Raw genomic sequence first — 13,406 nt, forward strand, 5'->3', positions numbered from 1 at the left:
CATGAGTTTTTTGCTTTCAAGACTTTCAGCTGCAGTTTCCCCCAGAACCCTGCACCTATCTCCTTGAAACTTGGCAGGCTTCGTGCCCTCAGAAGAGACTACCATTCCTCCACATTTCATCCAAATCAGGCTGGAAATAACAAATTTATAAGCTGTTTTGAGCTTCCCCATTATAGCCTGTGGGGAAAACGTTGAAGCAGCGTCAAAACAGCTAAACTGTTTCGACGAAACGGAATGGAACAGCAGTTTCAAACTGAAACGAAACTCAGAATGAAACACTGTCCCATCAAGACACAAGTCGAAATGGAACAATGCCATTTTGCATAGCCCTTGATTTAAAATTACTAAAATAGTACTTACAGCAGCCACTGTACCTTTAGGATTTGTGTTGAAACAACATAGCTTAATTACAGGGAAGGTCACTGTTTGTTGACTCTTGCACACTAACACCTCTTTCTACAGTGCCTGTGGTTTTCTGGAGATATACCACCCCAGCAACAACCTTGTAAGCTTGTTCTGTCCAGCAAATTCACAACATAAATAGCTCAGAGCAGAAGCATGATAGCAGTCTTCACTACAGGATATCCTGACTATTCTAGTGGAATTAATTTAATCTTAATGCCTCAATGTTCATATTATGTAGCTGCCCTCTACAAACAGCATTTCATATAATTAAAGCCAGGTTAATTACAGTGCCAGCCACCGGGAACATCTACAATACCAATGCCTGTGGTGAAGCAACCACATGCTGTTTCCCCATATGTATGAGTAAGGAAAACTCACCTACATTCTAGTAGAAGTTGATAGTGACTGAAATATGCATGTTAGTTTTGATGCAAATTTGTAACATAAAAAGGCACAGTGTATGTTATATGTTTATGGTTATGTTTTTAAAGGAATGTGGAGTGAATAAATCCCTCTTTGGGCACCTAAAATTGAAATGTAAACACCACTTACTTTCAAAACTGTCCTGCTCATTTTTTTACTAACTCTTGGTGCTTACATTTTGCCACTGACCATACATACAGCCATGTAAATCAAGACAGCACCAAGCAAGCTTCCAAACTCAACCATAAACTCTAAATAAATTGGGTAAATAGGTAGTACCAACCTATTAATTTATAGGGCCCAATCTGGTGGAGTGTCTAAAGCATGTCTGAGCCACGCCAAAGATGGGCCATAGTGGTGTCTCCATACCACCAAAGTGCACTGTGCTTGAGCACTCCCCTGAGATACAAACTCCACCCCATGTCCCACTTCAGAGATAATGCCTAGGGTCTAAGGGTTGCAGGTCTCAGTACCTTCTGGATTTTGAATTGAAGTCCTATCAGGAAAATAAGGAATCAGAATCCAGGTGTCTCTTATGCCAGGTCTATTGCGTAAAAGAATGGACAACTACCTCACATCTCTTGAAGTAAGGGATGGACCCATTCTCATACCTGACTACTTAAGTGAAAGTTATAATTAAGCCATGTGCATCTCCTCACAATTTTTAGTAGTTGGCTGAAGCAGCCTTGAGGCAACTTAAAATTGCTGACTCCTGTTAATTACCATTTAAGGTATCCACTACTTCTCTGTTCCCCACCTCTCATGTAATGCTTAAATTAGGACAGTTGAGGCATTTTGGTGTTGTGCACCTGGATGTTGGACATTTCAACATTTAAGTTATTTTCCAGACTCTAGCCTTTACTACCTAACTGGCTAAACTTAATGAGAATTGGTGTCTCCAAAAATTGATTTACAAAGGAGAATTTAGCAGATTAAAAATTGCATGCCCTGTTTTATCTCCATAACTAACCAATTTACCAAATGCTGTTATTATCCACTGGCTGTTGAGAGATTTCAATTGCAATCGTGGCCATAATTATCCCTTTTTCTAGAAGACCAGCATAAATAATACAGCACGCAAAGTATTTGATTAATTTGGCTTACTCTGTTTCAGCTAACTTGAAGAGTTTGATATGAGAAAACTAGTTCATAGGGGTGTGCAAAATGAATGGTATTTGATTTGGATTTGGCCTGAATCGGGGACAGTGATTTGATTTGTTGATTCGGATCATTGTCTCAGTTATATTTGGCTGAATCCGAATCTGAAGATCCAATGCTGATTCAGAGAATCAATGATTCGGCCATAGACACTGCTTTAAATATTTTTTTCTACATACCTTGAGGTACCAGGCACAGCTTGTTAATGCTGTGATGCTGGGGTGGATGGAGAACCCCACAGAAGTGCCAGTACTTCTGGTCTACTTCTGGATCTGCCACTGAGCGCGTGGGGGGGATCCCCCCTCAGCATCCCCCTGGCTCAGTGATCAGCTGTAGGGGGACTTCAGGTGCCCCTCCCAGACCCAGCAGGCATCAGTCACTGAGCCAGGGGTGGGTCCCCCATGCACTCTGCGGAGGACCCAGAAGCAGACTGGAAGTGCTTCTGGTCTACTTCCAGGTCTGCCACCAAGTACACTGGGGACCCCTCCATGCTCCAGTGGGATGCTCCATCCACCCCAGCATCCCAGTGTTCATGAGCTGCCTGTAACCTTGAGGTATAAAGAAAAAACATTTAAAGTTGTGTCTATGTCAGAATCATCAAATCTCCCTGAACTGGTTTGGAGGGTTCTGATTTGATTTGGAGAGATTAAAGGGTCTCCTGATTCAATTTGGATTTGGAGGTTTGGCCGCCGAATTGGGCCAAATCTAATCAGCGACTGAAGCATCGCATAGCCCTACTAGTTAGTATCTTCCACAAGTCATGCAAGTAGCATGGCATACATGCCAAGAGTACTGTATGGAAATGCTAGCTGCCACCCAAATGTTCAGGATCAAAGAAGATATTTATTCCTTGATTATTTGACCATTTTCATTTGTACCCAGTTCCTTCTGAAAAGTCATTAGAGAGGCCAGCAAACAGCAAGGTATTCAGAACAGTATGGTAATAAAATGGGAGAATGATTAAAATTAAACCCAGCAGTATTAACATAATAATAAGGCATTTTTAGTTCATCTAGAATTATGTTAATATAACCAATTAACAAGGAAAAATAAAAAGGCACATGGCTGTTGTGTAGGATAAGGCAGGCACTCTGAACTGGCTCTCATCAACAGAAGTTAGATGTGAAATGTTCAGGTTTTGGGGCTTATTCTCATAGGAAAAGGCAGTTTGCGGGCAGATTTCAGTTCATCGCCAGCATCAAAGGCAATTGGTGCAAAGTGAGTAAAGCATTCCAGATCTAAGGCCCATAATTAATGAAGTCAGATGAGTAAGTTACTTTGGATATAGCACGTGGAGTTTGACTGGTGCTGTGAGCACAGAAAAAAGAACAATGTAGAATCATATCCAGCTATGATCCTGACTTCTCCATATTAGATTCTGTACAAGAACACACTAAGACAGAATTTAAGATGTAGGCTGTAAATAGATGTCTCATTTGAGGCAGTCCTGATTGATCTGAGTCAAAACCCATGACAAAAGAGGAGCAGCAAAGCTCTTTACACATGCAGCCCTTCCAAACTGCATTGTTACTTAGTGGTCCAGGAGGGCACACAGCTTGACAGGCTTGTGTCTGGAATGACCAGCAATAAATTTGAATGGACAGCTATTAAGTTAGGGTGAGGTTACATGTTGCACATAAACCATACTAAGGGCACTTAAAACATGAACATCCACATATCAATGCTCTTAATTTGTGGTAAGTGTCCTCTGAGCATCTCAAAGTTATGCCACTTCAGATGAGGGTTAACTTTGGGTCATGCTACCTAGACTGTGTTAAGGTAACTTTAGTCTGCTCTATAGAGATAAAATAAGTAATATGGAGTCCTCCAGCATCCTAAGATGCACCACTCCCCTCTCCCACATCCCTGAGCAGGGATAGAGTCTAGGTGTCGTAGCTCCTAGCCATACCCTTACTCACTAGCCCTCTAGTAACAAGTCAGAGCTGTGCAGACAAGAAACAGTATTAACCCTTAATCTGTGACTGCTCACAGCACGTTCTAACTTTAACACCACTTAACAGTCTACAAATTTAGCATGGTCTAAATGTAATGCATAACTTCACTTTTACAGAGGTACACAGCATTGTCCTGGGAAAAAAGTCACAGCTTATTTTATCTTGTGTACTTCACAAGGACTTAAAGTAGGACAATAGACTGGTAGTATGTAGGATCCCAGAACAAAATGCTTTCTCCTCTCTCCCAGGAGAAATGCAATGTTTGTTTACACCTTTAAGGATCATACCTATTTTATAGAACAGAAACTTTGGAACAAGAATATAGAGTGACTTGAGAAGGTGACCTAGAGCAAATCAGACAGGAGCATCATCCCTAATCATCCCAGTCAGTGTCTTTACCAGGTTTGAAGATAATTAGGAATATAGAATGAGAAAGCACTGAAACACTTTAAATACTGACCAGCAAAAGTCTTTTCCTTTATATTGCTACAACAAAAGACTCTTTGACAACAGTAACTTAGGGTCATTATGTGCTGCAAGCTAGCTGACACAAAGTTCCATGGGAGACTCTGCCTGTGGAGAGAACTGTTCCCCATAGTCACAATGTTTGTAAAAATAGGAAAGTTGTTTGCATGTTATGCCTTTGATTTTCCTAAAATCTGAACATAAAAACACTCATGCCCTATGGGAAATAAATCTGTTACCTGCTAATATTCCCTTCCATGCATAAAATACCTGGAAATAGAAAAACAGATTAAAAGTTACATTAACTATTCTTGTGGATAACTTGTGGTGTCCGCTAAGTGACCCCAAAGGAAGGAGCAGAACAAATTTATCCCTCTGATTTCTCTTACAGCATGGGTAATTAAGCAAGCAGGCTTTCAGTTTTGATGCTATGAATTCAGACAAGATTTCTCTTGGTTTCATGGGTCTCACAAAAATGGGTTCCAAGAGCACTGATTGGTAGAATGTTTTGGCATTAGTAAGAGGTGTAACAGGAAGCAAATCACCCATGCTTAAAAAAACCCAGCATACATATACAACAAGCATTTTCACATTGTCAGATGTAAGCAACCTTCATAAAATATGAATACAAACATGTCCTTAAGTTAACATTAAAAAGGCAGAAGGAATAAATTTGTATTGAGGGTTGCATTGAGCTGGTGATCCTTACTAAGGGTTAAAATCTGATGTCCTTTGGAACTTCACTCTTCTTCCAAATGATTATTAGCCTCTTCCTTCTTTACTTTAAATTGCCTGCTCTTTAAGCAGGTGTTAAACACTTTAAGTTGTAAAGCCAAAAGCAGTTTAAAATGAAACACTGATATTTTCTCACTTCTGCCCCTTCAGGAGATACTTCATATTATATATCTCTATAATGCCAATATTTACTTTTAAAGATCCTGGAAATATAATAGCTTTGAAATATCTTCAGGCCAATAAAAATGTATTCAATAAATTTCTCTTCTAGTTACAATGTATGTGGTAATCTGAAAAGTTGTATTTTGACATTTCCCCTTCTGCTTCCTCAGCTAAACTCTTAGTTTAGGAGTTGCGCTTCCCATGAAAACTATTGCTTTCCCCCAGAACTCTCTATCACCCCTCAGTAATCAGAACTCTTGGGGAGGTGATATATTTTATTAGACCAACAAGATAGTTGCAAAAAAAATTTCTTCATTTGCAAGCTTTTGGGCACACGCAATCTTCTGCAGGCATTGCAGACTGAAAAGATCGTAAAATTGCTTCCAGGTGGAAATGAAAATGAAAAGGAAGGGTACATGTGCCCCAAAGCTTGCAAATGAAAATTTTTTTTGCATATATCTCATTGGTCTAATAAAAGATATCACCTCCCCAAGAGTTCTGAATACATTTGCCTGCAGACCAATGTGACTACAACCTGTACCTCATCATCCCATGGGAAGTAGATACCAGGAAATACAGTAAAATCCTAATAACCATATCCTTTTCAAGATCTATCACCACCTGAACTCTTCTGGAAGAGAAAGTGATTTTGTCATAGCAAACACAGAATTAAAGAATCATTGAAAATTAGGGCTGGAAGGGACCTCGGGAGGTCATCTAGTCCAACACCCTGCTCAAAGCAAGACCATCCCCAACTTAATCAATACAGACCAGGCTTTGTGTAGCTGGGTCTTAAAAAACCTCAAGGATGGAGAGTCCACTACCGCTCTGGGTAACCTGTTACAATGTTTTACTACCCTCCTTGTGTGAAAGTTTTTCCTTATATCTAGCCTAAACTTCCCTTACTGCAACTTGAGACCATTTCTCCTTGTTCTGTCTTCTGTCACCACTGAGAACAGTCCAGCTCCATCCTCTTTGGAACCGCCCTTCAGGGATTTGAAGGCTGCTATTAAATCCCTTCTCAGTCTTCTCTTTTCCAGACTAAAGAAATGAAGAGAGGCTGAGGGAACTGCACAAGTCACGTGCCCTAACCCCTTACCCATTTTCTTTGCCCTCTACTGAACTGTCTCTAATTGACCAACATCCTTTCTGTGGCAGTGGTGGTGGTGGTGGGGCGCGGGTTATAAAACGATACACAGCAATCCAGATGTGGCCCCATTAGTCCTGAGTAGAGGAGAAAAATCACTTACCTCAATCTACTGGCAATGCTCCTACCAAAGCAGTCCAGTATGCTGTTAGCCTTCTTTGCAACAAGGGCATGGCACACTGCTGGCTCATACTTAGCTTATTGTCCACTGTCACCTCCAGGTCCTTTTCTGCAGAGCTGCTGCTTATCCAGTTGATTCCCAGCCTGTAGAGGTTTATAGGATTGTTCTGTCGCAAGTGCAGGACTTTGCACCTCTCCTTATTGAACTTCATGGGATTTCTTTTGGTCCAGTCGTCCTACCTGATTCAGTAAGGGACCCACACTTTCCCTGATCTTCCTTTTGTTTCTGACATACTTGAAGAAACCCTTCTCATTACGCTCTGCACCCTTTGCTAGTTGCAACTCCAATTGTATTTTGGCCTTCCTGATTTCATCCCTGCATGCTTCAGCAATGCTCTTATATTCCTTCCTAGCCATTTGCCCAAGCTTTCATTTCTTGTAAGCTTCCTTTTCATGTTTTAGCTCACTGAAGAGTTCCCTGCTAAGCCAAGCTGGTCTTCTGCCACACTTGCTAATCTTCCTGCACATTGGAATGGTGAATCCAAGTCTGCTTTGCTGAAGTCCAGGGTCCATACTCTGCTGCTCAGGATCCTCAACTCAATCATATTGTGGTTGCTGCTGCCCAAGTTGCCATTCACTACACTCCCCATCAATTCCCTGTTTGTGAGCAACAGGTCAAGAAGAGCATGGCCTGTAGTTGGCTGCTGTAGCACTTGAATCAGGAATTTGACCCCAACACTCTCCAAGATTTCCTAGATTGTCACCCTGCCTTCCTAACCCCTCCCCACCCGCCTAACCCCTCTCCACCCAAGTGTCAACAGGAATTGGGTTATGGAGGTGTCAAAGATAATAGGTTTATAGGGAAAGAGGTGATTTTATATTTCATTTGCCTCATGACAACTAACAAAGCAAGGCTAACCTCCTATTAAATTTATAAGCCAATGCCAGAAAAGGGTTTTGGTAAGTGAGAGCATAATTCTCATGCTGAAAAATTTAGCAAAAAAAGCTAAGTTAAAGAAGCTAATCATTAAAGAAGTGAATTGCCTATGAAGGCAGTGTACACTTTTTCTAGTGGACCTTGGCATAGAATGAGGGTAGCTCATTGAAATAATTTTTTACATTTCCTTTTCCTAAAAACAAAAACTCCCACCCTCACATCAACCAAATACTAACTCTGTCACTTTAATTATATTGTTTTGTGTTTAACAAACTAAAAAGGTATTTGTCTGAACTAGACTAGCTTTAGGAGCTAAATGAGACCCGTTAACTTCACACTGGTGAACTGAACTCAAGCTGAATGTACAGTAAGTGTCAGGTGACAGATAACCTTTGATTCATTACCAAAAGCGGTGAAGGATGTAAAGTGCATCTGCAGTGTGACACGACAGATAATACAACTACAAAGCTAGGCTGTGACTGAGAACCCAAATCAAGTTCTCAGTTTAAGGGAGAATCAATATGTATTTACCAAGGTCAAAGTGTATGTACTGCTACCAATTGTTATGATACCCAAGAGTAGCCATATGAATGGCTAAATATAAAGCCAAATACAGCATGATTTCTCTCCCTAACCTTGAAAGCGGAACTTTGTCCCGCCCCCACCTCCTGTCCCTAGTACATTTGAAATGGAGGGGAGAGTAGATATCAATCCAGTAAAGTAGAAAGAGTCTCAATTTTTAATTATTTCTGGTTTAAGAAAACCTACAGACAAGAGAGTAGAGTGCAGTGAGCTGACAAAAATACCTCCTCTACAACCTGCTGATTCTCACTATAGATATTCCCCATCAGCTATGAATTTAGTCTTCAAGCCCCTTTCTTAGTAAGACATCTACATTTTAATGGAATATTTTATTTTATTTTTTTTAAATTTCTATTACCCATAGAACCATTTTGTCATGAAATTAAGTATCCAGTCTCTAGGTAAGTAGATTGCATTTGAATTCTTTGTTTATTTCTGTCATTTGATTTTTTCTTCTGGTTTTTCATATCTGATTATTTGGCAAGGGAAGACAGGAAGCTTAATTAGCATTTGTAGAGCACTTAAAACAGTTTCCCTAGGAGGTTCTCAAGTGCAACATCATTTGCTTTTCTTTTAAATGAGGTTCTTACTCTAGAATATTTGATTTTAGGCAATAATTGAGAGCTGTTTGGAACACTGCTGTCAAAGCACTGACATATGTGAGAATCTTCTTTTATTTCTGATACAGGCTGTTTAATTCCACATTTGATTACCATATTTTCTTACATGAAACATGTATATTTCACCCACAAACCAACTGAGGGTGTGCATTATACAGCAAAATAAGATCTCCAACAATCCAGAGATTTGGCTAGCCTTCTGGCTAGCTGACATGGCACCGTGCACCTGATTGGGCTGGTGCACAGGTAAAAGAACAGGTTAGGGACCAGTCTATGGCCAAACCTGCTGTGTGACCCCAGCCCTGGCATGCCAAACTGGGCCCTGGAGAACTGCATCAGGCCTCAGCCCCGTAAATCCCAGAGCTCAGGTCTGTACTTCTGAATTTTTTTAACTTCTTGGGGTCTTCCAAACCAGGGCACGTGTTATATTCAGGAGTGTGTTATACGCAATAAAATATGGTAATGTCTTTAGTTCAACTCAAAGCTTAAGAAAACACAAATGCTCTGTTACTGTTGGTTTTACAACAAAACCATTGGAGACTGGAGATTCATTGGATCCACATGAAATCCATAATACTTGCAATTTCACTGAAATATGCGATTGACAAGGGGGCCATCAGAGCAAGACCTACCATTAATCTACCTCAATAATCTGAATCACTTGGGTCAGTGCGTCTAAGATTTGTTTAGCAGTGGCCTTAACCAAACACTTGCTAATTCTATTTTAAACAGGGTTAGGTGCTGTGGCAAGCTGTATGTACAGCTTTGCAATATGTGTGTGTGCTAAACCAATGTAATATCTGAAATGCCATAATCCTTGGTGTGGAAAATCATAGAACCATAGAAAGTTAGGGTTGGAAGGGACCTCAGGAGGTCATCCAGTCCAGCTCCCTGGTCAAAGCAGGACCGGCCCCAACTAGATCATCCCAGCTGAAGCTCTGTCTAGCTGGCTATTCAAAACCTTCAAGGATGAAGCTTTCACCCCTTCTCTTGGTAACCTGTTCCAGTGTTTTACTTCCCCTCTAGTGAGAAAATTCTTCCTAATATCTAACCTAAACTTCCCTTGCTGCAACTTGCAACTGTTGTTCTGTGTTCTGTCATCTGCCACCTCTGAGAACAGCCTAGCTCCATCCTCTTTCGACCCCCCTGCCCTCAGGTAGTTCAAGGCTATAAGTCTCCTCTCAGTCTCCTCTTCTCTTGACTAAATAAGCCCAGTTCCCTCAGTTTTTCCACGCAAGTCATGTCTCCCAGCTCCCTCACCATTTTTGTTGCCCTCCTCTGGACTCTTTCCAGTTTGTCTACGTCCTTTCTTTAGTAGTGGGGTGGCTCAAAACTGAACACTGTACTCCAGATGTGACTTCACCAGTGCTGAATAGGGGGGAAATAATCACTTCCCTTGACCTACTGGCAACAAAGCAGTCCAGTATGCTATTAGCAGGGCAGAGCTGCTGTCTAGCCAGTTGCTCCCCAGCCTGTACTGGTACATGGGATTAATCTGTCCTAAGTGCAGGACTTTGCACTTGTCCTTGTTGAACCTCATGAGATTTCTTTTGGCCCAATGGTTCAATTTGTCTAGGTCACTCTGAATCCTAGTCCTACCCTCCAGCATATCTACTACTCCCCCCAGCTTGGTGTCATCTGCAAACTTGCCAATGGTACACTCTATGCCATCTTCCAGGTCACTGATGAAGACATTGAACAAAACTGGCACAAGACCAGCCACTTTAGATTGGCTGCCAACTAAATATTGAGCCATTGATTACTACCCTCTGAGCTCAGTGCTTCAGCTAGTTTTCTATCGACCTTACAATCCATTCATTCAGTCTGAACAGTTTGTCTGTGAGAATGTTGCGGGAGACCATATCAAAAGCCTTGCTAAAATCAAGGTACACCACATCCACTGCTCTCCTTACATCCATACAGCCAGTCATCACATCATAGAAGGCAATCAGATTGGCGAAGCATGACTCACCCTTGGTGAATCCAGGCTCACTGTTCCTAATCACTTTGTCTCCTCTAAGTGCTTAGACATGGATTCCTTGAGGATCTGCTCCATGATTTTTCCAGGAGCTGAGATGAGGCTGACTTGTCTGTAGTTCCCAGGATCCTCACTTTTCCCTTTCTTAAATATGGGTACTATGTTTGCCCTTTTCCAATCATCCAGGACCTTTCCTGATTGTCATGAGTTTTCAAAGATGATGGCCAATGGCTCTGTAATCACATTAGCCAACTTCCTCAGCATGCTTGGGTGCATCCCTTCCAGCCCCATGGACTTGTACACAGCCAGCTTTTCTAAGTAGTCCCTAACCTGTTCTTTTACCAAAATTCAACCCCTTCAAAAAGGATTTATCAAAAATTTCAGTTGTGCCTCTGCTGAGGCTGGTCAGTCTGTGTACTCCAGATGCTCCTCAGAACATGGTGACATGATAGCTCTGTCAAGAACAGGACAATTGCACTTAAATCAGTCATGTTATAGGACATGGGGAGATCTAATTGGATGAAAATATTTAATGTACCCTATCCAAGGCATTGGTTAGACTAATGATCTGTTGAATATATTGATCAACACAGAGTTTAGGTATTGAAGAGCTGAATAGTTTTAAAAAGCTCAGTCATTCATAATATCTGATCCATGAGGCTGAGGAGTTGTGAAAATAAAGGAACTCAACTCTTATGCAACTCAGCCCTCTGACTCATTCTGTTCGACTAAAGCATGTTCCATTTCTTACCCTTAACAAAAACAACCCCAAACAAAGATTCAATTCCTTTTCTATTCCCAATTTCTCTTCCACACTACTATGCTCTCATCATCACCCATGTGTCATCTGCCCACTCTATGCTCTCTCGAGCCACATCCCAAGTTGGAATCCATGACCTACAGTTCTCTTTGCATATTTGGAGATCCAATTACTTTCTTTGCATCTTAACAGCTGATTCTCTTTTTTACACCCTCATCCTCTCCCATCCGATTGCTTGCACATTAGAAAGCCACCAGAGCAACAAAGATTCTTAAGATACGGCAAGATGCCTTCCTGTGACACTCACATAAAATATTTAAAAAAAGAAACCCCTCTGAGGATAATGTGATTAAATTATCATTTATCTTATTCTTTGCCTACATTATAGATTGCGTATGCCTCCTTAGTTATTAAGAAGGAAGCAAGCTCCTCATTCAGGCATCTGCCAGGAAGAGAAAGTTACTACTGCAAATTTACACTGAGCTTGGCAAAGAGACCTCTCCTGTGCAACAGGATGCATCAGTCGCTGGGAAGCACACTTCCACTGTGCTTTTACCAGCCCAACAGTCACCCTTGTGGTCCCTGGACTCACCAGCGGTTAATTGTCCTTATTCTGCTGCAGCAATCCGTGTGCATTCAGGACATCCTTAGGCCCACAGGGGACAGCAAAATAAATTGACCTTGGATCTCTTTCAGTTCTCTGATGTCAATATTTAAAGGGAGCCTTATGAGAAATTAGCACAAGGGTTCTGACTGGATCTTGTTTATGACATCTGAACAGGAAGCTTGCAGGAAGAAAAATGGGCATTAGGGCTAGTACACAGTAATTATGCACTGAATGGATCAGCTCTCCCTGGCAGCATACAGGACATTCTCAGGTATAAGCAACTTGATGTGTGCCCAAAGCAATGAGCAGACTTAATTGCAGAGGGAACAGTTTAATCTTCTCTGGCTGTTATATGAGCAATTTTGTGCCACTGCAACCTCACCTGCTCAATTTCCTTGTTAGGCCCCTTCATTTCTACCTCTGCCTTACAAAAACTGACAACAACAAAAAAAGAACTGCAGAAACAGCATTGCAATAACGGAAGGGATCACAGCTCTATCAGAGAAAAGTACAGGGAGGTGGGTTTTTTGCAGGGGGAGGTGGGGTTTGGTATGGAGGGGATAAGACTGCTAAATAACTATGTCTTATTAGCTGAGCACCCATAAACCACATTTCCTCAGGTCTGGGCTGTAACAAAACCAACCTTTCTAAAAGCTTGTTGAAAAGAAACAGGGCATGTTTGTTTGTGTCAAAATCACCTTTAATTCATCACAGGCTCCAAATATGGAATTTATACTTCCCATCTAAGTGTACTCTTTAGGTGACACCCTTCTCCTGGTGAATTCCTCTCTTCCTTTGCCCTCACAGCCATTTGTCATCTTGTAAATTTTCATGAAATAAACAAGGATAGTACAGGCCTCACAACAGACTTCTCCAGGAGCCCATCATAGGTTACATGGAGGAAAAGAGATGTCACCCTTTTGCTGCCATTAACATTTTTATGGCAGTGCAAGTTTGAGAGCAAGCAGATGTCCTAGCTTCTTGTCATGCTCGAACTGCCCAAAAATGCTACCATGACCAAACACAGTCATAATTTGTGATGCCTTAAATAGGAGGTCTATTTGGTTATTGAGTGCCCCAAGACTTCCCCTGTGGGGGAGTCTTCTGATACACGTAGCTAGCTGCTGTGCTCCAACTCAGGGCATGCATCTGCAAACAGGGGAACCCCTGTTTCATTCTGCCACACCCTGAAGCAATGGGGGTCCCCCACTTGCAGATGAATACCACAGGAATCCCCTTCAGGCAGTTCTCACAACATGAGCATCTTCTTGCCGCTGCACCCAGAATTGGGGGTTCCCCCACTTGCAAACCTATATTCTAGGTTGGGGCTCCACACTTGGGGCTAAAGTCCT

This window comes from Crocodylus porosus, unplaced genomic scaffold (genome assembly GCF_001723895.1).
Source record: "Crocodylus porosus isolate Cpor-Errol unplaced genomic scaffold, CroPor_comp1, whole genome shotgun sequence".
In the NCBI taxonomy this organism is placed as follows: Eukaryota; Metazoa; Chordata; order Crocodylia; family Crocodylidae; genus Crocodylus; species Crocodylus porosus.